The 27,729-nt window shown below is 40.0% G+C and overlaps 1 long non-coding RNA gene across 1 annotated transcript in view; it reads left to right on the forward strand.

Annotated features, from left to right (window-relative positions):
* Positions 1-397: 397 nt before the first annotated feature.
* LOC122464128 overlaps positions 398-27,729 on the forward strand; it is a 32,736-nt gene continuing 5,404 nt past the window's right edge. The window contains exons 1-3 of the long non-coding RNA XR_006288034.1: positions 398-732; positions 23,865-23,939; positions 24,691-24,816. This is a non-coding gene — a long non-coding RNA (uncharacterized LOC122464128). The remainder of the gene's footprint in view (positions 733-23,864; positions 23,940-24,690; positions 24,817-27,729) is intronic.

Raw genomic sequence — 27,729 nt, forward strand, 5'->3', positions numbered from 1 at the left:
GCAGAAATCAATACCTTTTCTGTTTGTACTTTTTAATAAAATGTGATTAGTGCAACACTCAACAGAGTGCATAGAAATGTTGCAGATATGTCAGTCACAGTAATTCATTCAATAAAAAGCTAATGCTATTCTTCCTCCCCACACAAATACTGGGGAACCCTCTTCCCTAAATATTATGTTAACCCTTTAGCTGGGGGAGGCGTCTGCCTCCTAAATAACACAGACTTGATTAAATACAATGCTTATGACTAAAGCTTAATGCTTAGAGTTAATCCTACTTTTTCAGATGTCCTACTTTGCACATAAATAATGTAACTTTTCACCCTATTTTGACATTGCTTTTTCTTTGTTTATTTTACATTAGGTCCTCTTCCACAGATAACCAATGACCATTTTACAGCCATGAAGCTATTTGAGAGAGATTCTTGACCTGGTAAATTACTAATTATTGCTAAATTGCCCTCAATCAACTTGAGTATAATTGAAATAGCATGCTTCTCTGACTAGGCAGGCAGTCTATTTAATGCTTGTTCATTACAGCTAAGCTGAAATTGTTAAGTATAATACTCTAAGAATCAATACAGGCTCTCCTTTTTAATTTTCATTAATAACTGGCTAGGAAACTGTATGTCACCTTTTTGTACACACATAGCAATAAGAGTCTGACCTACTCTACACAACTCAGATTGCCCTATAGAGTGGGATGAAAGTATTGTCGCAACTTTTTTGGAGGTAAGTGTGTAACTCAAGGTATAACTATGTCTTTTTATGATGCACCTTCTCTCTCTCTCTCTCACACACTTACAATAAATGATAGACCTGAGGAACAAATGCCTCTGTCTTGACACGTAGAAGAAAAGTACCTCTGGTGAAATAAGAAAAAAGGAATCCTGTGCTGAAATGAAGTATAAGGATACAGACAATGGAATTCTGTTTGTTCTCATTGTTCAGCCCGGATGAGGAAAAATGTAGAGAATGACTTAGCAAAAACAGATTGTTTTGGAACATTAATACATTGATGAAATATAGTACACAGCCTTGTCTATATTCAGAAGCTGCCTGATTGTTTGGCTGTTGTATTACATAAAGCCCTAATTTTGTTGGGAATATTTTAATGCCTCCACAGTTTGGAGCAGGTACTTGAAATTTGGCTGAGTGGTTGCTCTGGTGTTAGGATTATGCCTTTTATTGTTACTGTGAGAAAAAACACCCAAATTTTCCCCAGTTATAAGCCTATGAAAAGCTGTTTGCATGTGCTTAGTACAGATTTGTTAGCGTTTACCAGATAAATTCTCTGAAGATTCCATCTGCAGTGAGGATGTTTGGCTGCAGGGGCTGTGCACTGTGGCACTAGGCACTGGAACTGAAAACCAGGAAGACTCTGCTCTCAGTGTTCACTCTGTGGGAACCCAGGTAGCGTGGTGGAGGAAGGAACCTGATGTGAATGCAGAGTGGGCGAGACCTGGATTATGGTGGCAGTGGAGGGGGATGAATGGGACTGGGAGCCAAGGGGGAGAGGGAGTGGAAGAGGGATTCTGGAAACTAGGGCTGGGAGTCAATTGGGGAGAGGAATCCAGATTGGATGAGGTGCTGAAGGGAAGGGAAACTGGAACTGGCAGGTCAAGGAGCTGGAAGGTGAAAACACACACTTAAAACAACAAGAAACAAGGAGCCCAGTGTGGGAGGCTATGACTGACTGAACAAAGAGAATGGGAGTGGGATGAAGAGACCAGGGTGTGGTGTGAAACTGGGATGAACAGCCAGGTGATGAGAAAAAGGACTGGGACATGCTAGAAGTGCTAGTGACAGAAGAGTCAGGATATTCCTCTAGGGAATCAGAAATGAAATCTATATTTCTCAGATATCATCACTCTTCCGCTGCCAGTAAATATCTGTGAAACCCACTGGACAGAGTGAGTCTCAGCCCCCACTAGTGCTGGTCCACAGAGAGGTTGACTACCTACTACTGCTATCAGTTGCTCTGGTCACTCAACTGTAAAACAGCTGTGCTCTGAATCTAAAGATTTCAAGTCTAGTAATGACATGCAACTTTCAATTCTGGCCTTTCCTAACTTTTGAGCATTTGGCTTTGCAAGCTTAACAGTCCTTTATCATAGTTTCATGTGTGAAATTGACATTAAGTGTGTATGCTATTTTCCTACACAGTGAATACATAATTTTTGCTCTTTCCCTGCTTTAATCTGTTCCATAGTATTGCTGTAGTCTGCCAAACAGTTCCTGCCTTTCACCCCAGAAGTAGTGTCCTTTTAGTGGTTGCACAGGTGATACTGGCAGATTTAGTTACTTTTTTTTTAATGGAAAATGCATCATTGTGCACCCTTGAAGGCAGTTACACTGGGGGAGCATTTCTCATTAGTGGTGTCATTGTCTTCCAGGGTTTCTGCTATCGATTGTGTGGTTTAAATTCCGTCCAGCTCTTAATAGGAGGCATCTAGTCAAGGCTGCCTAGGGACTGCACTGAATCTGAGCATCTCCTGGTTAGGCTGGAACACATTATAGCCTGTATTGGAGTAGAGGATTGAAAGTAGTTTGCATTGTTTTGCACCTCCTCTTCACCAACTTATTGCTTTTGGTGACCTGGGACACACAGTCTGTGTTGTGCCTGCTGAAGATATTGTGAAACTAGGATGTGAATAGGGTCTGTAGGTTTTTGAAGCTGTTTGAGGTCTTTTGATGAAAGGTAGCATAGTTGTGAGCATTATTATGTTCAATAATTTGGTTTTTTTTGTTTTGTTTTTTTTTTAAAGAAGGCTTTTGAAACACATTGCATGCACAAGAAATGTGAAATTTGGATAGAAAAGTATACAACAGACCATTAATATTTAGATGAGGTTTTTCTAATAGATAAGAGCAAGGCTCATATTTCTAGTAAAGGAACCGCACTGGTGCCAAGGTGTGCCAAATCAAGCTGCAAGTAGAGGTGAATGGCCAGGGAAAAAGTGTGTGTGTGTGTGTATAAAAAAAATAATTTCAAAGGCAATTCTCATTGCTTACCATGATGTAATTTCTAATATTGCTGTTAAAATTGAATTTAAAATGAGAATTTAAAGACTCTTACTCCCTCCCCTCCATTCTCTTTTGCTTTAAAAGGAGTGCTTGACTATCATGGATTAACTGGAGAGAGACCTAAGGTATGTTTAGGTTCTTAGAGACTCAATTAGTGATCGCTACCCAATGACTGTCCTGTTCTTTGGTTGGATATATTACCTTTCAACTCCCTCTATTGCTATTGTCTAAGTATTTTTGAGAAGTACAATATTACTCTAAGGTGCTACTCCCAGACCTCTTTCTGGGATTCAAATCTCTGTGTTTTGTTTATGATGATATTTTAGAAACCAATGTGGGGTTGCATAACATGTACTCATTAGTTATCATCTAAAGGGTCTAGTCCCAAGCAATCCTAATCCTCTAAATTAAGGATGGGTAAACACTGTGGAATTAGACGTTCATAGGCTTTTGAATTTTCTTAAATGTTTTAAGTGCTTCACAGAAAACTTTGGCGTTGGCTTCATTGAAAAAAGGAATTAAAAGACCATGCTGTCCTATTCAGGGATGCTGCTCTGATTAAATGTTGCCCAGCCCATAACTGGTATTTTGCCAGCTTTAAATGAAACTTGAACCTCCAAATGTTTTGCGTTCTTTTCCTAACTTTCAACACAACTTAGTTTTCTAGTAATTGATGAGTTCAACATTAGGCAAAAGGAGCAATGTGTCCATAGGTGCTGGGACAATTTGTATAGTGGGTGCTGAGAGCCATTGAACCAAACTGTAAACCTTGTATATGATGGAAACCACTTCAAGATGGGGGTGCAGTAACCTTTGGTACCTATTTTCCCTTAATATGTATGCATTTCCCCTATTAGCTACACACACATCAAAGGAATAAATGATTTTCATCAGTCTCATCTGCAGATTTAATTAGTTTGTATTGTAGTTGTTCCTATTGTGTGGGTTATTCTTTGATATATTTGAGACATACTGGATCCTCCTTAATTATTTTAATAATCACATTTTTTAGTACTCTACTAAGTAATGCTACAGTAGCTACATATAAGGTACATACATATTTTGCTGACTGACCACGGATATAGAAGGATTAAAGTTGTAGTGCTATATAATTTTATTCCTTTTACTTTTTAAAAATATTGTAATGAAACAGTGTATATGGTGCAACCAGATACATTTTAAAGAATTAAAACCGGTGGTTGGCAACCTGGGGCCAGCGGCCCATCAGGGTAATCCACTGGCAGGCCGCAAGATAGTTTGTTTACATGTGCATGGCCACCTGTAGCTCTCAGTGGCCGCGGTTCACCGTTTCCGGCCAATAGGAGCTGTGGGAAGTGGTGGCCAGCACGTCCCTGCAGCCTGCGCCACTTCCCGCAGCTCCCATTGGGTGGGAATGGCGAACCACAGCCACTAGGAGCTGTGGGCAGCCGTACACATGTAAACAAACTGTCTTGCGGCCTGCCAGTGGATTACCCTGGTGGGCTGCGTGCGGCCTGCTGGCTGCAGGTTGCCTACCACTGATTAAAACACTTTACCATTTCCTTAAATGCAAGTCTTTTCCAAATACTCCTGTTTTTCCTAAAGCCTTCCAACCTTTAAGATATTTCATGATTATACTGTGTTTTCAGGTTTGTGTCAGTGTAACGGGAGCAGGGGATGGTCAGGCAATATTTTCTATAACTATACATTCTCCTTTTTCTTGCACCTCAGCTTAACTCTTTGCTGAAGTACAGGTCAGACTTCTGTCTTTTCAGGACTTCTCAAAATGCATTACACACAGTTAAACCTCAGGGCTATTGTATATAAAATCCTGGTAAATGCTCGTGGTAATTGAGAGAGAAAGAGAGATTCTTAGTGTCCCTTATGTAGATGCCTTCTCTTTTGTGTCTGTTATAAACATTCAAATATAAGATTTCAGCATAACATTTTCCATACTTTAGCACATACATCAAAACAATCTCCTCTGATCTCTTCTCAGCGCTGATTTTTCAGTCTTTATAGTGTGACTGTAGCATGTAGTGTGTGTTGCTGGACTCTTCAGAGTTCTAGAAATGGCAGTGTCTCAGTCTGCTCAAACTCTTGAGAACCCTATCTGCAAACAAACAGACTGAGGGTTCTCCACAGCCAGCAGCATTCCGGCCCTTGGGTTAATAGCTAACTGCTCCTCTCAGTTGGTGGTGAAACAAAAGTCTGTAGCCTGTATCCAAAGTTGTACAGGTATTGGGATCAGCATATAAAATATCACTTTCCTGGATCTCTGTAAGGTTCTCACTCTACAGGGCATCATCTTCTCCTCCTAAGCCCAGCTAAGTCAGGCAAGAATTCACAAACTCTCACTTCACTAAGTGCTGCCCCATTTGCCTTTTCTCACTGAGAAAGAATCCCAGTTTAAAGCATTTAGCTGAGCGCTAAATGTGAGTTCCACAATCTATGTAGTCTCTGGGGAGTAACAAATGCTCTCCCTCTACGTCCATAAAACGCACCACAGTGGACCAAACATTATTCTAATGGAGGGGTTCCCTAGTAAATAAAGTTAGAATTGCACTGACCCATATTCAAAGTAGTACAGCGAGTGGGACTCTGACCTCACAGCAGACCCATCTCTTGTTCCTGTGTCGATCAGCTGCTGAGTCCACAGGGATGTCTTTAATCCTGTATTTATAATCTTCCCCCCCCCTTGCTCTCTGATTGGCTCAGCTCTCAGAGGATCTTAGGGTATGACCTACCAGATGGGTTGATAACAATGAAAACTTTCTACACAGCCTCAAACAGCTAATGACCATTTCTAGTAATGGTTAGAGCCTCTTCTGGATGTTTCCAGATCCTTCCAGCTAAGTTGCCCTACCCTATTCTCTGCACAAGTGTAGAGACTGAGTATGCAACTAAAATCCAAGTCTTCTCCTCCCTACATTTCCCTCCCTTCCTAGAGAAGAAACACAATGAAATACTGCAGTATAAAGCATATGGATTACATCAGCAAACTATGGATGACTGAAATATTTCTATCTTGTACTCCTTACTATGGAATCTTGGCTAGTATCTGAATTTGTAGTTAAACAAGCACAGAGCCCAGTATAAACTCTAATAAAACGAACTTATTAACCCTGTATTGGTTGCAGTGGATGCTTTGTTTACTTAAATACTGGAGCGAAATAAATAGTATACTCCCAAAAGTAGTATAGTATACAATGTTTGTTCACCTGATGACTGAAAACACGGAGAAGTACTGAGGAGCAAGACTTATTTGTGGGGAGACACCTGGTCCTTTCATAATCCAAAGAGGAAAAAACTCTAGTTGTAAAAAATCACTTTTAGAAGGAAGAAAAACAAAGCAAACATGTCAGTGGATTATTCTAAACTTTTTTACGGAAGTAGGACCAATACTATTATTGGTATGTTGAGAATGTAATTAGAAAAATCTCAGTCACGTAATAAATCCTCCCATGTGGTATTAGTGCTGCTTTAAAATAAAACTGAAGATGTGATTTGGTCATTACAGGCCAAATTCAGAGGAAAGGTAAACAGTGGTGTAAGCAGTGTCATTAAATCAGTATAATTTGGTGTAATTTATAAACCACGGGAGTATAAGGGTTGGGTACTGAGGAAAAGCAACTAACAAGAGTTGATAATAAGGCATAATATAAACCAAGTATCTTTTCATCATTTGATGGGCAACTTCAAAGAAATCATCATAATATATTGCTTTAAGAAGAGGTATTGCAGAGAGGTATCACATAGAAAAAGTATAGGAAAAGATTAATTGGTCACTACTACAGTTATTTTGGTGGACTAGGAGTGGTGTGCACAAATTTAAGTTATAGTACCAAATTCAACTGAAATATAATGCAGTTCAGCACATCAGGAGTTCATCGCCTTGTATTACATTTGAAAGCATGGTGTGGTTGTTGCTTGCAACTCATTTAAATGATGAGATAATATTCATGTGTTTATTCTGAGCTGCAGGCTCAGACACAAATGTAAAGGCTACCACGGTGTTTGCTGCTCATGCTGTGAAAATAAAACACAGTGCTCTCTTGCTAGTACATCTCCAGTCAGAAAGTAATGGCACTGAGGCTCCCAACTACATTAAAATCTATTGTAGATTCTTCCAATATGCACTTCATGGTACAAAAACAAGAAAACTTTTGCTCCAAGAAACATAGTTTTCTTGGGAATCACACCCAGAAACTCATTTTTAGTGGAGAATATTAAAGGTAAATATATAGGCAATACATGTCACTGTGTTTTGACTACAAATAGCTGCATTTTGTTGACTAACTGGCACAGTGTATTAATGAACAGTTCACTTCTGCAGATTTAAATTCACATCTGAATGAGAAGTTAAATGAGTTCAGATTTCTCAGTCTTTAGCACAATAATATCACAAAACAACGAAACAATGTCCTCAGGCATGTAAATACATTTTTAAAAATCATATAGTCTCTGGAAACCTAATTGGTGAATGACTACACAAATGCATAATTCATTAGTAAGAATTGCTGAGAAAAGGATGTTAGCAATGATGTCACACAAGAATGTAGGAGCAATCAGGGTGGGTGGATGGGTAAATAAATAAATGTTGAACATCTTGACTCAAGGGTAGATGAATTCCCCTCTGTAGGGTGAATAGCCATCATCCCTGCTTTAGCACCTAGATGATTTCTCCTCCCCCTACTAGCATTTCCTCAATTTTGTCTGGATTGAAGTTCAGCAACTCAGCCTTACCCAAGTTCCAATCTCAATCAGGCACTGAGAACGCAGAGAAACGGCATCATCCAGGCTAACTGAAAATAGATGTTGGGTTGAGTGTCTTGCATACTGTCTTGGACACATGCAGACAATTTAAATTTTGCATTAGGCACCTGCTCCACTCAAGGTCAGCTGCAAATAGCATAGGCACATCCCTTCCCCATCTTTCTTTAGGCTTAACCATACACCCGAATGAAGAGAACTGGTTAGAATCATCCTTAGCTGTTTAGCCTGTGCTCCTAGAATGAGAAAACCCGCCCCCCCATGTAAATGACCAACTGGTCTTTTATCAGAATAGTCAATATGTTAGCTCCTGCTGAAAAGAGGCCCAAGATTATAAGAATTTAGGAACATAAGTCAATAAGAAGAAAGTTTATTAGAAGACCTGTTCACAGAGCTTAGCACATTCCCCACCTACTCTAGTGTATCCTTAGAAATAGGTGAGACAGTTAATTTCAGAGTTACATAAGTGTGACACTATGCTTCTTCATAGAGATACTGTTATGTTATGAATATGGTATAACTAAGGTGTTTTATACAAGATAGGTCTTGTGGGGTATCATTGGAAAGGTTATGATATGATTATCTTATTTGTATGCATGTATCATTTGTGTATCTAAAGTTAGGAATATTGACTATATAACAATTATAAGTGGGTTTACATCTGGGGAAAGCCCACCAGACAGAATGCAATCAGTCCTGTTGGGCCATTAGGGAGAACAATAGGACTTTGAAGATGCTAATCTCCCACCTTCCTGGGAAGTCTTCCTGAGGACTTATGGCTGCTTTGACACTGCAGAGTCATGTGATCATGTCACCTGGTACTGGACTCCATCTTGGACTGTTAATATTTTTCCACTAGTAGGGGGTGGGGATCAAACTGGGAAACAAAGGATTCCCATCATTTGCAAAGCCTATTTAAGGCTGGGATGTGAGTTAATTAGGGTTGGTTCTTTACTGAATCCCCGCACAAGATTACTGCTGAAAACACCTAAGACTGATCTGGAGAAGAAAGAACTGGACACAGGCTAGAAGGTGTCTGGCTTGTGAAAGGAATACCTGGGATTCTAAGCTGCAAGCAAGAGCAATTTGTCTTCAAGAAATTCTGCAACCTGCTTAAAACAACAAATTTAGGGTGAGAAATTAATACTTGTAGCCAGTTTCTTTGGTGTATTAAGCTTAGTTTACGTGTTTGCTTTATTTGCTCAGTCATCTGCTTTGATCTGTTTGCTATCACTTAGAATCACTTAAAATCTACCTTTTGTAGTTAATAAACGTATGGATTCCACAAACTGGATTTTAGAATAAACAATGAGGGGGAGGGGGCAAAAAGCTGTGCATATCTTCCTCCACATTGAGGGAGAGAGTGAATTTCATGAGCTGATGCTGTACAGTTTTCTGTGCAGCACAAGACAATACAATTTTGGGTTTACACTCTGGGGTGTGGGATAGGGAGGTGTGCATTTGAGTGCTGGGCAATTCCTGAGCAGAGTCTTCCCATGCAGAGCTGATCTCAGTGTCTCTGTCTTTCTGCAGATGGGTGTGGCCCTACCTGTGTGTGTGCTGGAGAAGGCTTGAGGGCCTGGCTCAGCAGGGCAGTGTAAGGGAGCCCAGGCTGGTGGAACCGGCGGGCTTAGGGGCACCCTAGTACATCAGGTGGCACTGGAGAGTGGAGGGAGGCCAACCCATCACAATAAGCACTAAAATTCACCACATCTACTAAAAATATTTTTTTTAAATTAAAGGAATTGTTTTTGCCTAGCAATGTCTAAATCTTGATTGATGTTCCTAAGTATCTAATGCATAGTAATTATAACATTTGTTCCTCTTCAGTAAAATTAAAAAAGTATATAGTGGCTAATATAATATATTTGGTATGAGAGTGAGGGGAAGGAACTAATCTTCAGAGCAACTAAATTAAGAGCATTTAATAAACATGTCATTATTAGAGGAATATCTAACAGAACAAAACGCAACCCTGAATTGCCTTCAGCTTTTAAATTATTCACTATTTTAAATGAGTGATTAGGGAGTAAATGAGGGTGCACCATTACTAATTGTCCTGGAACTCGAACATTTTTTGCTTTTAAAATCCTCCTTTTGGCTCAGAGTTTTCTGCATACAAAGTTTTCCCTATGCAGATTGTATACACTTAGACACTTGCAACCCAATGAAAATTACTTGCTTGCTAAGTTACTTGCATGATTGTTTTGCACAGGAAATTGTGTGTGCAAATACCTTGATTAAATTCACATTTCTCATGCGAAGTTCTGAAAATCTATTGTTGAAAAAGTAAATTCACATTTAAATGTACTCCTGCTAGAAGTTAAATCCCAATTTAACCCTGTCAACAAAACTTAAGCTTATATATACAAAGGACTAGTCTGATAGATTGACAGTCGGGTATGATGCATCTGACTTTGAATCTGATGTTAATGCTGTCTGAATAGGCAGATAATTATAAATTATAGACTGATGACTTAGGAACCTGAATGCTGTTATTTAAAAAGTTACTAAATTGAGTTTCCCAAGTTTGAGATGAAAAAGCTGCATTTGATTAGTGAGTGAATAAGGTGACAGGGCGGGGGGAAGAATGAGACATATGCAGTACATGAACCAGAAGATCAGAAGGAAGTACTTAGCTTGCTTTCCAGAATTACCTTCCTAACAGATCAGAAAGTGCTAAATTATTTAAAAATTTTTTTAGCATTTCAGATTTGATTTGGGCTTCACATCTGGCTTGATTGTGAGTTACTGAATCAGCATGCTAAATACTCTCCAAGCAATATTTTAAAAATCTCTCTCTCCACCAATTTTCAATAGCTTTTAGAATGAGGTGTCAAATTGGGAGGGGGAAATAGTAGTGGTACTCTCCTAAATGTAATCCACAAAAACGAGCTCTGCTCACTTAAATTCCCAAAACGAGAACTCAAAAAAGGATGGCGCTCAAAGTCAGTTGTGCAAATTTTCATATCAATTAATGAGTCTTCTTTCTTGTGTACTTGGATCAGCAGTGACATAATTAATGAATTTCACACATCATTTCCATTAAGCTTCAGAATTAAAACCTGTGGACAGACCTCCTTGAGTTACTATTTCAGGCTGTCTCCAGACTCAGGCAGCTATCACTGGGTTTACCCTTTGTTTATATACTGAGGGTTTTCTTTAAAACCATAAGAGTTACAAACTTATTTTTTTAAAACAAAAATTTAAATTCTGGTGCATCCTCTTTCAAAAAAAAAAAATAAAAAATAAAAAATCAAATCCCTGTGAATTGACACAGTTAGACATGTGTTTAAATTATGATTCTCAGTTTATAAAAATGTTTACATTTAAAATATTTTAAATCACCTTTTTACTGGTATATAAAAAAAGATTCAGCCAAAATCTTAATAAAGTATCCTGGACTGCTGTTTCAGAACCGTAGAATGTAAGCAGATTTCTCCTGTTTTTGCTGGACATAAAATATGGTTATTAGTATACAGATATTACTGGATGCAAATGGACAAATTAGTCTCTCTATGTAGGATATCCATTACAGATAGGTTCACTGGGCATATCTGCTTGAACCATTTGTGTATTTAGTGGGAAGCTGGGCACCTAACTTCCCCTTTATTCCTTTGAAAATCTGCCCCAGGGCTTTGCCCTTCAAGATTGGCAAAGGCCAGGAAGGAATGCCTAGACCAATCATTGGTGGAAATAATTTGTTTCCTAAAGGCAGGACAAGCTGCTATTATTGCCCAAACATGGTAGTTCATCCTTTGCTTAAGAAACCTTGTCTTGATGCTAGTGTCCTTGCTAATTATTGTCAACACTTTCCTCCGGGAACAATCAATGAGAAGGTGATGATTAGCCAAATACCAGGAACAAGTTGTGTCCTCCAATTATTTACATACAAATGAACCAAGTTTCAAACAAAGACTTGATACAGAAATATCATTTGATCTTGGTGGTCAACAGTCGTCTCACAGTAATAGAGGCCGAGATCAGGCATCCTTGTTAACTCTGCTAAATCTTTCAGTAGCTTTCAGCACAGTTGTTCATGGGGCACCGTTGATGTATCTGAGGGACATAGTGAGGAGGTGGTGGATGCATTTGCCTTAGTGTAGGGGTGAAAGTTGGTCGGTACAGCGTACCAGTAAGAAGCCAGTACCGGCCCATATGCAGCGGACTCTATTGGCAGGGCCGCCGACGGTGGGTGCTGCCCTGGGGCCGCCGATTTAAAAGGGCCCAGGGCTCCCGGCTGCCGCTGCAGTGCCTCGGGTCCTTTTAAATCGCCGCAGAAGCCCCAGGTGGAGTGGGTCAGGCAGTGCGGATGGGCTGGCTGGGGGAGGCTGACCCCCAGCCCCGCCCCTTCTGCCAGAGGTCCAACCCCTTCCGGGGGCCCAGAGCTGGCCCCCGTACTGGTAAGAGATTAATATTACTTTCACTCCCACCTTAGAGGCATGCCAAACCTTTCTGTCAGAGACCCCATAGGGTAGTGATGGACAGCTGCTCCTTGTCACACCATTTGTCCATTGTCAAAATAGTTTTCAATCTCAGGGGTTCTGCAAGGTGCATACCTACTCCTAGACTCTGAGTTGGTAATAGCAGACATAAAAGCTTTTCCTCATCTTTGTATAGCACTCAGATATCATGACAGGTGTGTAAAATACCTTGATAAGTAGAAGATTCTGTATTTTTCTCTCTGATTACATCTTCACCTCAATCATCCAGACTTCATTACTTCCAGGCTAAGACACTAAAATATACTCTAACTATAACTAAAACCAAAAGGCACCAGGAAAGCTGAGCTGCTGCAAAATGTGACTGTCTGCCTCCTGAGAGGACAGGCTATTTAAAGCACAGGTGACATATGTTCTTAACTATACCATTGCTGCCAGTAAACTGGCAGATGAACTTCAAAATCATGTGCAGAGCACTTGGATGGACATGATACAGAAGCCTGTAATCAGTAACTATATAATCCTCTGATACAAGAGACATACCTGCCAAAAAAACATCGATTCTTATTCAAATAAACCTACATAAAATTTCCTATTTTAAAGGCCTGCAAGGCACCTTTCTCAGGCCAGCAGGGCAGGAGTCAGAAGACCTCGCTCTGCCTGTGGGGCTGGGCCCTCTCCCAGGAGATCCCTGCTTTTCTGGGGGTCAATGGCATCCAGATATGGGAGCTGGTGTGAGAGAGGCCATCGTGCCTCACATTAGAAAGCCAAGGTAATGGGAGTCCAGCCCTGGTAGGGGAGGACTCTAAGAGAAGTCTGGGGAGATAGGGGAGAGTAGGGGCCCTGAGTTTGCCAGTGCTTATGCATGGAGGGGGAACTGCTTCTTGGAGGGTAAGGAGTCAGACGGCAAATAACAGAAGCGAGGAGAAGTGTGTCACATAGTAGCAGAATGTGGTGGAGGAGGCCTGGAGGGCAGAGGATAACAGTAGTACATGGGGAAGGGGTAATTGGGGAAGGAAGGCATAGGGGTGCAAACAGCAGTAGAACAACATGGGGAGGTAAGGTAGAGGGGGGCAGTAAACACCTCCGGGGCAGTTGGTAATTCCAGGGGGCCTCCCTTCAATCTGATCCTAGTGAGAGGGAGAGGTGCAGAGGCAGCAAGGAGCAGCTGTTTCCCAAGTAGCTAGGAGCTCAAAGAGCTTCACGAGGCCTTTACCTTGCGTTTAGCTGGCTGGGTGGTGGTCGGAGGGTCTTCCTCCTACATGGACTAACGTACCAGACTGCCCATTTGCTTGTGTAGCAGCTCTGACTGGCTGCATTGCCACAGGAGGTGGGGGATTTGGGTAGAGCAGCCATGCAGAACGGTTTTTCACACAACATGGTCTGGGAACCCGCCTTCTGAGTTAAAGTAATAGAGTTGGCACATCTGACAAGGAGGAGACACTTAGGGTATGTCTACATTACAGCAAGGAGATGTTTTCTCCAAGTGTGGGTTGACATACACAGGCTAGCTCTGCCCTATCTAGCACACTAAAAATAGCATCATGGCCACAATTGCATTAACAGTGGCTTGGGCTAGCTGACTGAACACATACCTAGAATCTCAGTGGGGAATTGTACTTGGGTGACTAGCTCAAGATGCTGCCGACACCACCACGGCCACAGTGCTATTTTTAGCACACTAGTTTGAGCTGAGCCAGCACATGTATGTCTACATGAGCTGGAAATTGCACCTCCCAGCTGCATTGTAGACTTAGCCAGAGAAACATTCTTGTCTCTTTTGGCTGTCTTTTACACATGTGCTTCCAGGTGAAGCTGCCACTCTGACTTAAACAAGTTATTTGTACACAGGATAAAATATATATTTTTTTCGTGGTTGTTTAAAGTTAGGGCTCTGTCTAGACTTAGGCAGCTAAATAAGTGGCACTTATAAGTGGCCAGAATGTCTAGCTGACTTCCAGTGTGTGCCATATCATTTACATAGCTGGGGAGAGTCACTAGGATCCTGGTTGTCATGGCAACACTGCCTTTGATAATTGACTTATGTCAGACCACCTTCACATTATTACAGAGAAGGGTCCCAGGAGGGACCATAGTGCTTCTTTGGGTTTGTACTGTGGTAAGTTATACTGTTGTTTTTCAAAGGGTTATTGTCTGTTGTTTTTCCAGGTAAGGTTACATTTTCCTTTTTCTATATGCTTCTTAAAAATTGGGGGTTATGACTTTCTGAATATTTCTTTTGAGTCCCTACCCAGTTTTCTGTTACACAGTTAGTCATTTAGAAGTTGCAGTAAAACTGAAGTTTAATTAAAAATATGATTTGTTTAAATACAGTTTAGTTTAATTACTTTCAATATATTGATCGGCATGGTATCAAGCAGTGAACTATGGACGTACCACAAAGATGACAACAATGGCAATAAAATATATATCGAAGACAAGAAATATATAAGTGCTTCATTATTTAAATACACATATATATAATGTCCTTTATTTCTATGAAAAAAACCTAATGAAATTCAGAAACAAAAATTTTGTTTAATGTTAGTTAAGGTGGCTTTCATTGAGAAACTAAACTATAAAAAAAAAACAGGAAATACAACATTAAGGATTAATAATAGCTGAGCACTCTCAAGATAGGAAATGCCAGAATGAATGTTGCCCATGACACCTTAATTCACCCCCTTTGTGCATGTGCATTATGATACAATTCGTGGCTACATGTGGAAGAGACTACCTATGAAAAATGTGCTGTAAGCGACATACCCAGCACTGCACAGGAACTTGGTGTACGCAGTGTAGTTGTAGCCTTGTTGATCCCAGGATATCAGAGAGGCCAGGTGGGTGAGGTACTATCTTTTTCGGACCACCATCTGTTGGTGAGAGAGACAAGCTTTCAAGCCACACAGAACTCTTCTTCAGGAACTTGGTGGCAGAGGAAGGGTTAAAATCTAAGTCTCTGGGGGGCATTAAACTGCCTTAACCATGAGACTATCCTTTCTCTTCCTGCAATTCCCTGCCTTATTGACTACAAACCTTCCAACTTCTGCAAGAAATGAGGCAGGGGTCCTGCAAACAACAGACTCCTTTACTATACGACTCTTCTTTATCCCCAGACTAGATATATTCTGTGTACTGAATGAAGCCAGGGTTCTGTGTGTGGGGGGGGGGGGGGGCGGAATAGGGTCACACATTTCCAAATGTTTTATGGTTTAGTTTATTGCTGACAGCAACCGTAACTAACATTAAACAGAGATTGTATTTGTGAATTGAGGTAAGTTCGGAAGCAGAACTGTAGTTTTCTGAAAATATGGCCCTTATTGTTCCCCATTGGTTCTGCCTTGTAGAACTGGAAAAAAAGCCCTAAAATAAAATGAAATACTTTCTTTTCCCTTAATTTTGCTCTGATGAAAGATGGTAAAAGAGCAGTTCTGTGCACTGAACTCTGTTATAGAGAGAACAGGTATAACATAGGCAGTCAAAGCTTTCTCACGCTGCTCTGGCAGTATGCCTCAACTCTCTTTCTGATGGGACTACCTCTAGAGGTGAGACAGTTGTTCGGTCTCTAATCCCATTCAAACCTTGGCTTCTTTGAAACTGCCAGCAAAGGTGCCAATGTGTGTCAATTGTGATTATGCCTTTTATTACATAGCACATGGTCGAAGGGGACTTGGACTGACACCACCAACTCAGTTCATGCAGGCTACAAAACAGCTGTCACACAGTAATAACTATTGGCCACTAATGACCTGGGCGGAATTCAGAGTTTGTACAGTTCCTGGTGAAAGATTCTGTTTGTTCTTCTGAAAGGTCCTGGCAGGCAAACATCAATTTGATGCTTGGTTCTCAGAACTTCAGATGCCAGCCAGAATGAAATGTTCTTTGAAAACACGGAAGGGGAAATACACTGTAATCCGTTGGTGCATTGTGCTTTAAGACTGCAAAGAGTGGGCCATATGTTGACACAAAGGGAAAACATTTATTTTCTGCTACTATTTGACTTATTCTGTGCATTGTATTTTTTTCCTGCATTTACATTAGTGCCATTAGTAACAGGCTTTACAGTTCAAAATGCAGCTGAGCTTGAAATATACCACTCTACATGTTTACTTGAGAGACAAGCAGCAGCTTGAGGTTTGTAATTCCATTTGCCTCCCTGAATGATCATTGTGTTCAACACCATTAAAATATGGATATGGTAATATACATTGGCAAATGATGATTTTTCTTATTTTAAAATAAACATGTCAATACAATGATTTAATTCCTGAAATATAGTAAACTCTAAGGATGGATTGATATCTTTTAGTGAAGTGAATGAGAAAATTATTCAGTTGTAAATAATAGGATTTTCTAATGTAGTTTATATGCAAATTAATACAAGCTTCCATTCTCAGGTAGGTATAAAACAGCTAGTGTATGGGTAAAGCCGAAGGCATAATTCACAAGAAATAATTTATATTAAATGTGGCCTTTTACTCTGTGTAGAAATAGTTCCCGAACTAATGCAAAATTCTTGAATTTATTCATTTGAAATGATTTGTCATCTTCCCCCCAGCAAATAACACTTGTTCTGCAGTTTGTTTCCAAATTCTGAATATCTGTGGTTCACAATTTGAAATTCACTCTGGCCAAGAGCACAAATCCCATGATATTGTTTCTTTTCTCTGACTGAGTTTGAAATTCTCTTTATTTGAGCATTCATATTAGCTATTGAACACAAATCTAGATGAAAAGGCATATTTAGTACATAGAATAATGGGTGGCATTCATATTAGCAAGGCTCATATGTTTGAATTTTGACAGGAAATGTACATAAAAGATGTAAGGTCAACATTTTTCCAACTCTTTGCTGAGTTCTATATGCAGGAAATATATTCTATCAAAAAAGCCCAAGAATTAACTTCTCTATTTATCTGTAGTACTCTATGTATCTTGGCTTTTTCACACAAATGCAGTATGAAAAGGTATATTTAGTACAGGAAATAATGGATGGAATTTGAAGTATCTTACTGACAAACAGACTGGTATCAAGATAGTTTCTGTTCGTTATGTACCACCATGAGGTAACAAAACTTTCTACTATTCTGTGTAGCTGCAGCCTACAATTGCCCTGCACTGGGCTGCTTTGTTTCTACCCCATCAGGAAGTGGTCCAGGAAACCATTGTCTGCAGGAAGTGTGGTATCTCTACACTTCCTGGAAGACTTACTCTATAGCACATCTTTTTAGATCTCTTTCTAAAGTTTCTGACTAGACTAAAACACTATTAAATTAATCTAACAAACTATAGCAAATACAATACCTGATTTAACAACTATTCAGGTTGTTTTTAAACAACCTTAACATATCTTAATTGGCCTATTAGGGCATTTCACCCATCTTCAAGTGTGACTACTTCAAGGAATCTAGTAAAATAGTCCAAAATAATCCGGTGATCATGTCTGCCCATGCTGAACATGTAAATTCTATTCACCTGTGGCCAGAATACAACTTCTTTAGCTCTCATCTTTGATTTGATTATTCCCGGGTGCCCTTTGTGTGCTTGTTCCAATATTGTCCTTCTTATCACTGTGGGAACAATGATCTGTCCCCCCTCTAAGAGCACACCTGAGATCACTAAGAGCTCCTTTTTATATCAGGAATAGGTAGATGGGAACTTTTGAGTTCCTCACCCCCCCCACCCCTCCTTCTTTGCTATCACTTGTATCACTGATCATCAGGCTGTGTATTGACAACTGGAGCATGTGTTCTTGAAACTATGTCTGCTATTACTAAGTGGTATCCAGGTTGGAACTCAAGGTCACATCTTATTTTTGTATTTTCAAACATAGTCACTGTATCCTGTCTGGTGCTTCTCCATGTCCCTGTTTGTGTGTTGCAATCAGTGGTTTGTGATCAGTTTCTGCTTTGAAGCTAAAACCAGAGAGAAAGTTGTGAAATCTTGTACTGTCCTATGCCAGATCTAATTTCTCTCTTTCGATTTGTGTGTACATCTTCTTGGTAGCTGTGATATATGAAACTGGCAACCAATCCAGTACTGGAATAGTACTGCTCCCAGCTCTCCTTTTGAGGCATCTGTGCAGAGCCTGATGTCTTTCAAGGGGTCCAAAAATGTAGAGCTAATGTCAGAATGTTGTTTAAATCATTGAATTCTTTCATGATCTCAGATCCCTGCCCATTCTGTGACCTTGTGGAAGAGATGTCTTTGTTGAGTTGTGCAAACTGTATAGTTATGTGTGGACTTGCTGATATAATTCAGCCTGGCTACTTTTGAATTCCACTTTTATTTTTGGGTTTTAGCATGTTCTGTTTTGTCTGAACCTTTGATTCTTCAGGCAAGATGCCCTTTGAGAACAATCTCTCTCCCACATATGTTATCTCCATTATTTGAACCTGACATTCAATCTTATTCAGTTTAAGGTTATTAGCCCTTGCAATTTTGCTGGACTCTCTTCGGTCATTCCTGATGTTCATCAGCAATGCTGCCCCAAATTATTATTTCATCAATGCACACTTTCATATATGCTAGGCCCTCTGATGTCTGGCTTCTTGCACAGTGAAATACTTCTGGACTTGAAGACGTTGAAAGGTAGTCTTAGGAAGCAGTATCTGACTATGGTGTGTTGAAAGTGCAGATCTTGGAGCTCTGTGACCAAGCAAAAGCAGAGCACTTTTTTGCACATCCACTAGTTTATTTGCTCCTGTGGCTTTTATATGCAGCTCAAATTGCTGTTTGAGCCTTTTCCAGGCATGGTCAGCATTTCCCCTGACTCTCAAGGCTCGTGGGGGAATTACTTGCACAGGCTCTGTAGCAGCCATTGGAATATCACACTTCATTGGGTCTTCTAGCACACTGCGTCTTCCAGTCCTGGTACCATGTAGTGTCTTACTGACAAGCAGACCAGTGTCAAGATAAACCCTTTACTATGAACAGGAACTATGTATAGCAATGAGATAACAAAACTTCCTATTGCTCTGTGTGACCATGTTCCATGATCTGTCCTGGGCTTCTTTGCTTCTGCCCCCAGCAGGCAGTGTGTCACAGGAAACTAATGGATGCATAAAGAGTCTACAGGAAGTGTGGCATCTCAACGTACTCTATAGCACAGAAATCACTCCTGTGCAGAGAGCCAGCATGAGGTTTCTGTGCCACTTAAGCCCTATTTTGAATTTTGTTTTCAGGTTTTCTTAAGGATATAGGAGAAGAGAGGGACGGAATTCATCTCTGAATACCACAGCAGATACTATGGTGACAAGAGCTATCCAAAGCCTTATGGTAGCTAGTGTAAACTTTGGTAGGAAGTAGTTTGCCATATTGTTTCTGACTTGAGAGTTGAGCCATAGGCAGTAGTGTGAGGGAGAAATAATCAAGCCTCTTAAACACCATAAAAAGTCAAATGATAAGCATGATATCAGTTAGTGCACTTGATTCCTTTCTACTCTCAAGAAGGATGTAGCAAGATTTTTTTTAAAAAATACCTATGCATTGAAGTGGATCTAACTTATTTTGGATGAGACAGATATAGTCATTTGATCTAAATTTTGCAACTTGAAAATTAAATTTTAACACAAATGGATTTTATTTTATTATTTATTGAAATTATTGGTGTCCTGGTGAAGTATTTTATACATCATGCTGCTTGTTTGTGATGCATGATTACTGCCCCATTGAATGGACAGAATATTATTGCTGGAAGGTTGTGAAGCAGATGGATGGGGTAGCTGATTGTGACATTTGGGGAAGCTGCAATTGTAATGAGAACTCCAAAGGAAAATAGTTATTAAGGATGAGGGGTTATAAATGAGAAGAACAGGTTATTAATCAGAAAGTTGACGTGCAAAATCCTCCTTGGGGTAGGGGAAAGTGCCCACAAGGAGGACTTTCGTTATTTTGTTGTTTTAAATAATTATATGAAAAAGAGGCTGTGACTTCTGAAGTAGAACCCTGACAGTATCAGTAAGAGAGAACAATGGAAGCCAGGAACCTGGAAAATTCTGAATAAGATATCAAAGTAGGATGGAGAAACAGTGTATCCTCTACCCCGTGCATCCCCTTCACTCTTGTCTATACTCATTTTTTTGTAAACCCATAATTCCCAACAGGTGCAACTCCACCGGAGGATGAAAGCACCAATGGAAGTTGTAATGTAGATAAGGCTTGGTTGAGCTGGGGCAGGTTCTGCCACCATGTTGGCTAACTCTGCTCTGAGCCAGCTTAAATGGCAGAATCCTAAAAACATCTGAGCCTTGTTTTCACTTGAGCTTTCCTGGTGTTACCACTGATGGAACTTCACTCACTGGTATAGTATAGGTTCTAAAAGACCTAAAGTAGACACAGCAGGTGCTTAATTTTTCCTACTCACTTATTGCATGTGGCTAGGTAAGTTTAATCATGAGGCAGGACCTTAGATAATTCTCCTGCGGAACTGCACTCAGCAACAGAAGTTGGAGAGGAACTAGGTGCTGGAGTAAGGGACATCCCTGGAGTGGGGTAACTAATTTAGACACTGAGGTTATTTTTAATGTATTGGGTTAATTAGAGTGACAACATTTAGACTAGTACACTTGTTCAGGTCTCTTTTTCCCCAAAGTGAAACCCTGATTTTTAGAGTACTTATTATATAAAGTCCTTAGAGTCTTTATTCTATAAAGCTAGCAGGCTGGAAATCCGTTTCCATTGCTAATATTGAATAAATAGGATGCAATCCTAATGGGCTGCTACTTGCTAGGTGCTCTCAACATATTAGTAATCTGAGGTGTCTAGTCACTGTGTAGCTCCCTGCTATGGTCTGAGAAGTGGTTCCAGCAAAAAAAGCCACAGATTTGAGATGTGCAAGCTCTGTAGGCTATTGATGCTTGCTCTGCTGTTGACCAATTCTCCAGGTGCAAAATGCCAGCAGACTGTGTGAGCCTTACCCACCAACTTACTTACAGGAATGTATTTATTGTAGAGAGTTTAGCTAGAGAATAGTTCATGCAAATTGTCTCCCTGTCCTACACCCATTGCTCTTGTTCTCTGTATCTACAATCCTTCCATTCCCTACTTCCTGCTGTGGGTTCTCATGCAGTCCCCCAAAATTACTTTTACTAGTAATGATAAATACTTATGCAGCAGTAGGGCTGGAGTAGTCCCCTAATTATCTGAATCTATACCTGTATGACTTTTTAGGTGGTGACAGTGGCAGCTCCAGGCTCAGTTTACAGACAAGGAAACTTTAACAAGTTCCCTAAGAGTAGGGCAGAAATTCTCTACCCTCAGTCACCAGAGGGGGCTACAGGTATCCTCCCTCACCCTATCCTTGGTGACTCTATCAATTCTGCAGCCTCTATCATCAAATGTTGGGGAAAGGAAAGAAGCTAGCTTGAATCTCTATTCACTCTTTTTGTGAAGAACAGGTGTAAAGAAATGGTTTCTTTCTTCTTCTCCCTGGTTGACTGACCTCCAGAACAGAGCTGTCAACCAGAGAGAAAGATAATTTAAGAAGGAGCCTGAAGTTATTTCTCATATGCTGGCTTTATTATTTTCTTCGCTAGTATAGTTAGTCGTTGCCTGATAGAGCCCAGTCAAACGTAAATAACTTTTTTATTATTCAAAGCTAATGTGAATTTTTCATGTGAGTTGCTAAGCATATTTGAGGGTGTGGGAGCAGCAGGAAAATTTGTTAGTCACAAATGTGAAGAGAAGGTGAGTGAAGTAATATCTTTTTGTTATACCAACTTCTTGTGAGAGAGACAAGTTTTCGAGCTTACACAGAGTTCTTCTTCCACACAGCTACAACCACCCTGCAGACAATGTATATGATAGAAAAGAATTTGCTCTGATTCTCTTCTCATGTACACCAGAGTAAATCAGGAATAACTCCACTGAAGTCAAAGGTGTGTTACTCTATTGTCAATAAGAGTAGCATCAGACTCCCAATGAAATTCTCATTTTGGAAGTTAAAGGCTGAGTGCTCTTTTAAGTAATGGTGCCGGCTGAGTCATCAGCAACCCAGCAGCTTGCTTGTTCTCACTAAGATGTAGGGGAAGTTGCAGGGATAAATGTGTATTGACACATACTGTGTTACCGAAGCTAGAGGTTTTTTCAGCAGGTTGAACTATTATGGAGGTAAGAATGCTGGAAGCCAATTAAGTCTTGTCTTAAGGCTCACACTGGTGTCCACCCTGATTTATGTAGTCCCATGGCTGTACTAGCAGGATTTTTGCATTTTATTTTTTTCTGTTCAATTCCCTAGTTGTTGTCTGTAGGAGCCCTGCAACTAGGAGCCCTTTCATGGACCAGGACACCACTGTGCTGAGTGCCTGAACTAAAAGATGGTCCTTACTCCAAGAAGCTTACAACCTAGTGTTGGCATGTCTGCAGCAGCAGAAAAAATGGTGCTAATCATTTTTGGATTTTCTGAATTCTCATCCAAAATATATTTTTCTTTATATCAGGTTATCAAAATGTTAAGGTTTAGAATCTCATGACCAGCTGATAGAGATGAATGCTGCTTGCTTCACAGGAAAGCCTGGAATGTCAACTTGCCTACAAAGCATGTTTCTAGTCACATAAGCCCCTTAAACTATCAGTCATAAAGGCCTATATTCAACAAGATAGTTAAGCAATTGACTAAATTAAAATACATGGGCAGTTTCTCCTCCTTTGGCTTTTGGCCTGGAGCTTTCCCCAAAGATCTGAAAGACACTGCACAGGGTTCCCTTTGTTAGCAGAAGAGATTGGAACTCGTGGAAGATTAGCTTCGTGTTCTGGCTGAGCTTTTGGCGCTCCCCTCTGTCTCTCAAAAAATTCAGTGTAGCTTTTTCTAAGCCTCTTACACACCATCTCTTTGGAGACAAGTCTCTAGCTCCAGTGGTTACAAAAAGCTGGTGATCTCTCCCAGCTTCCACTGGCTACTTTCTGAAGAGGTGGGCTCTTGCGGCAATTAAAACCAATACTCCAGTCAGGAGACTTTGGGGGCTGCTTTTGTTCCCCTACCTCTCTCTCTCCCCCTCTGGTGGAAAAACTAGTAAGAGTCTCAAACAAATGGTAAAACCTATGGGCTTTACATATGTATTATGAATTAGAGCCAAAAAGATCGTGTAAGCAAAAAGTATAGTTTTAGTACACTCCCCCCATTCCTTGAATATTCCGTACATTATCAAATAGCTACATATTTTCTAGCTCTTTTTGATGAAATTTGCCAAAACCAATTAATATAAAAAAAAATCCTCTGAACTCAAAAGGATCTGACAGAGGTTTAGTCTCTAATGTTGAATTTTTAATCTACCAATGCTAATACAAAAAGGAATCAATAAAGGCCTTTGCTATAAACCCCAAAGTTTGTTTTGTTATACCAGCAAAGATTTTTTTGAACAAATGTTTTCTAAGATAATATGACTTGCAATGGCTGGCAGCCAGTTCTGATCCTTGTATTTTTGTAGGAGAAAGAGCAAACAAATTCGGCCTTAGCAATGAATTCATATGCAGAATCTGCTGAGTGTTTATAAAGCAGTCTGGGTGTACTTCTTTGTGTGAAAAGATGAGATGATAATATAATGTAGTTACTCTTGAAATTAATGATAATTTGGATGTTGTATCAGTATTGATTTGGAAGTTGAACTACACAAGTGTGTGAAATGTTGTTTTTCAATGCTGCAGTTACAGATGAAGAGCAACTTGGAAAAGAGTTAGAAGCCTAAATATGGATTTATGAGTTGAACTCAAGTCACCCAGGTTTGAAAACTTTGGTTTTATTTTATGTGGAGAGATTATGACTCACTCAGGCCATGATTGAGCCTGAGATAAGGAAATACCATAAAAGCTTCAGCAATTAAATATCTTAAACATTTTAAAAATTGCCCCAAACACAATCTCCAAGTCCATCATTTGGTTGCTGGAACTTGAAAGCAGACCTTGTTAGCTGTCCATCCATGTGTGTGTGTGTGTGTGTGTGGGGGGGGTCATAGAGAGGGAAATCTGACCCATTCAAGACATTCAGCAGATACTGTAATTTAGCCCTCTGATTATTGAGTTATAGAGAATGCAAAGAAAGTACTGGGTGGTTTCTGGACATAGCTGAGGCAGTTACTCCTCAGTGGGGCACTGAGATGCCACAGGTTGGTCTGCTGGCATGATCCATTCAATGGATGAAACAGCTCAGGAGGGTAGAAGTGGAATACAGACTCATCCATGTGCATCCCATCAGGTTCCTGTGAATTGCAGTTCCTTGTATCACAGAAAAATATCTTCCCTTGATGGGAAAGCCAGGCATGACAGCCCATGAATGTGACTCTCTTCCTTTCTGGTATTAGTGTCTTGTCATTTTCTATAGTGAGGAATCAGGGCTATGGAGGGAGGCAGGCAGGCAGGTAGGCAGCCAGTGGAGGCAGTCTCCTTTTAGCTATTGATGAGCCAGCAGCAGAAGAGCTAATCAGAATCAAAACAAAAATTTGGTAATGGCAGTTTCCTGCTCCATTGCCTTTAGGAAGTCAAGGGGCAGGCATAGCTGGTGGAGCAGCACAACTGCTAACAAGAGGTAGGAGGGCACATCTAAAAGAAGTACCTCCTTTGTGTCACCGGCATTACTGGGAAGTGAAAAAAAATCACTAAGGTGAGTCTGATTTGTAATGGTAGCTGTCTGCAAACACTTAGATGTGAATACCCTAGAACCTTTACCTAATATTATTTTATGAGCTAGGTGAACACCCCCTTGTGAAAAACAATGTGGCACTTTTCTTCTGAGCATGAAGCTCTATTTTCTATATGTGTAAATGGCGACTTCTGATTTACACATTACTGGATGACTAGCTCCAAAAAGGAGTGGATGCAGGAATGACAAAGAGGCAGTCACATGGATTTATGTGTTGGAGTTGTGCATTATTCATACAAGGAAAAGGTTTGAAAAAGGAACATGTATGATTAACTGCAACGAGAACAGCAGCAACTTGCAAGCTGACAATTTATATCAGTTTTATGCAGTTATTTACTATTGTGACAGGGTTGGGCCAGATGGCTATAGGAGAGTAATAGAAGACAGATATATTAGCCCCAGGCTAAGTAGGTCCCTTTTCCCTGGGTAAGGTAACAGGGAAGGTTCCAGAACAATCAGGAACCTTCTGGAGACAATTAAGACAGGCTGATTAGAACCCCTGCAGCCAATCAAGAAGCTGTTAGAATCAATTAAGGCAGGCTAATCAGGGCACCTGGGTTTTAAAAAGGTGCTCACTTCAGGTTGTGGTTTGCGTGTGAGGAGCTGGGAGCAGGAGGTGCTAGGAGCTGAGAGTGAGAACACAGACTGTTGGAGGACTGAGGTGTACAAGCATTATCAGACACCAGGAGGAAGGTCCAATGGTGAGGATAAAGAAGGTGTTGGGAGGAGGCCATGGGGAAGTAGCCCAGGGAGTTGTAGCTGTCGCACAGCTGTTCCAGGAGGCACTCTAGACAGCTGCATTCCACATGGCCCTGGGCTGGAACCCAGAGTAGAGGTTCCCCCCCAAGCCTCCCAACTCCTGGTCAGACACAGGAGGAGTCGACCTGGACTGTAGGTTTAAAAAAATGGCCAAGCTGAGAGCTGCCGTGAAGCTCCAAGGCGAGCAAATCCGCCAATAAGCACAAGACCCACCAAGGTAGAGCAGGAACTTTGTCACACTATGTAGTTAGTACTGTTATTTACATAATAAGGGTTTTACTCTGTACGTAGCAACTGTCACATTGCATGACATTTGTAATATCTTTAGCTATGTCTGTGATATGATTATGAGACATAAAAACTGAACCAATTTTTTTGCCCAAATGGAAGCGTCAGATACTGCTAATCCTCTTGGCAAGTGACTAAACATATATAAACACGTTGTTTTACAGAGTAGTTCATATCTCACAGGCAACTTGATCCCTGTGCACATACAATTATTATTTTTTACAGACATAGTCAGCTGGACTATTGCAGCTGAATTGTTAAATCAACATGTGTTTGTTATGATTGAAATTTACCCCGTGCAAAGGGTCAGCACAAGTTCTGTGTACCACTAAGCTGTATTTCGTGGGACTTAAGCAGTATATAGGCATTGTCTTCAGTGGGACTTAAGCATATGCTGAAATGTTTTGCTGAATCAGGGCCTAAAGGAGAACAATTTTCTTTGTGAAATAAACTTCTCAAAGGTAGTAAATGATCATCTGAGGTTCATTAATGTATTTAGGCAACTGGAAGATTATCAGTTTGTTAGATTTAATTAAATTTTCATTTTTTGTCTTTGTTGGATAAATATCCAACCATAGCTGGTAATGATTCTAATTTTTATCCAATATATTTCTATGGCCTTGCATGAACCCTCAGCTCTTTCTGAAAAGTTTCAATATGAAGTTTTGATTTATTGAAAATAAATTTGGCAATTTGAACATCTCTTGTGCAGTGTCTTTTCCATCAGGAAAGATTTCAAAAAAAATTATAGGCCCAGATCCTCAGAGGTATTTAGGCACCTAACTCACATTTATTGCAGTGAAAATTAGGTGTCTAAATATCTTGGGAGATCTGGACATTAGTCCCTAATCCTGCAAATATTTACCCAGAAGTTAAATTTTACATAGTGCAAGTAGAACAAATTACTTTAATGGGACTCCTACTCGCAGTATGTGAAGTTAAGCACATGTTTAAAACTTAGCAGGACTGGAACCTTAAAGATTCTTCACTATTTTTAAATACTATGCACAATGTTCTCCCATTTTATGCCTAGAAATTGTTTGTCAAATTATTTAATAAATCACTTTGCTCTCACACTTACTTGCAGGCACAATTTAGCTAATTTAGATTTCTGTGATTTGCAGCAGAATTCAGGTACTTAGATGTCTACAAAATCCAAGTTGCTCAACTATTGTGTCCCCAAAACACAACTCTGTTATTGTTCTGCTAATGAAACTGTAGAACAAGGGGCTTATTTCCTGATGCATTCACAGTTCACATTAGTATAAAAAGGAGCTCATATTGCTTAATATTATGAGACTGGATCTTCCACTTCTTTCCAAATTGCATACAAATTGAGAAGAACATGAATACTGCCAGTTTAGATATAGGGAAAAAAAATCTAGAAGCAAAGACAAATTGTGTATCTTTTTTTAATTTGGTAAATCATGTCAAAACTCTTGACTAAAATAATGTAAAACTTTTACATTTATACCAACAGCTACAAATACAAGAAAGACACAAGGTAGTTGAGAGATGTACAAGAAAATTGTTCTAAATGTTGTCTACAACAATGAAAATTACAATGGCAAAAGACAGTACAGTAAATATATACAATTGTCATCTGAAAATCCAGAATTTGCCAAGTTACTATGCCAGGGTAGTCGATATTGCACGCAATCCTGTCAAGTGCTGAACATCTTTTGTGAGGTGCTGAGCATCTTCAGCTTTCATTGCAGCCTGTTTTACAGAAGACGCCTTATTTTCAGTGAGGTTTTCTATCAGAAGGCAAGTCCTGAATAATTAGAAGAGATCATCTCCATATGTATGTCTTTATTCTGTCAAGAA

Source organism: Chelonia mydas, chromosome 1 (genome assembly GCF_015237465.2).
Source record: "Chelonia mydas isolate rCheMyd1 chromosome 1, rCheMyd1.pri.v2, whole genome shotgun sequence".
NCBI classification, from domain to species: domain Eukaryota; kingdom Metazoa; phylum Chordata; order Testudines; family Cheloniidae; genus Chelonia; species Chelonia mydas.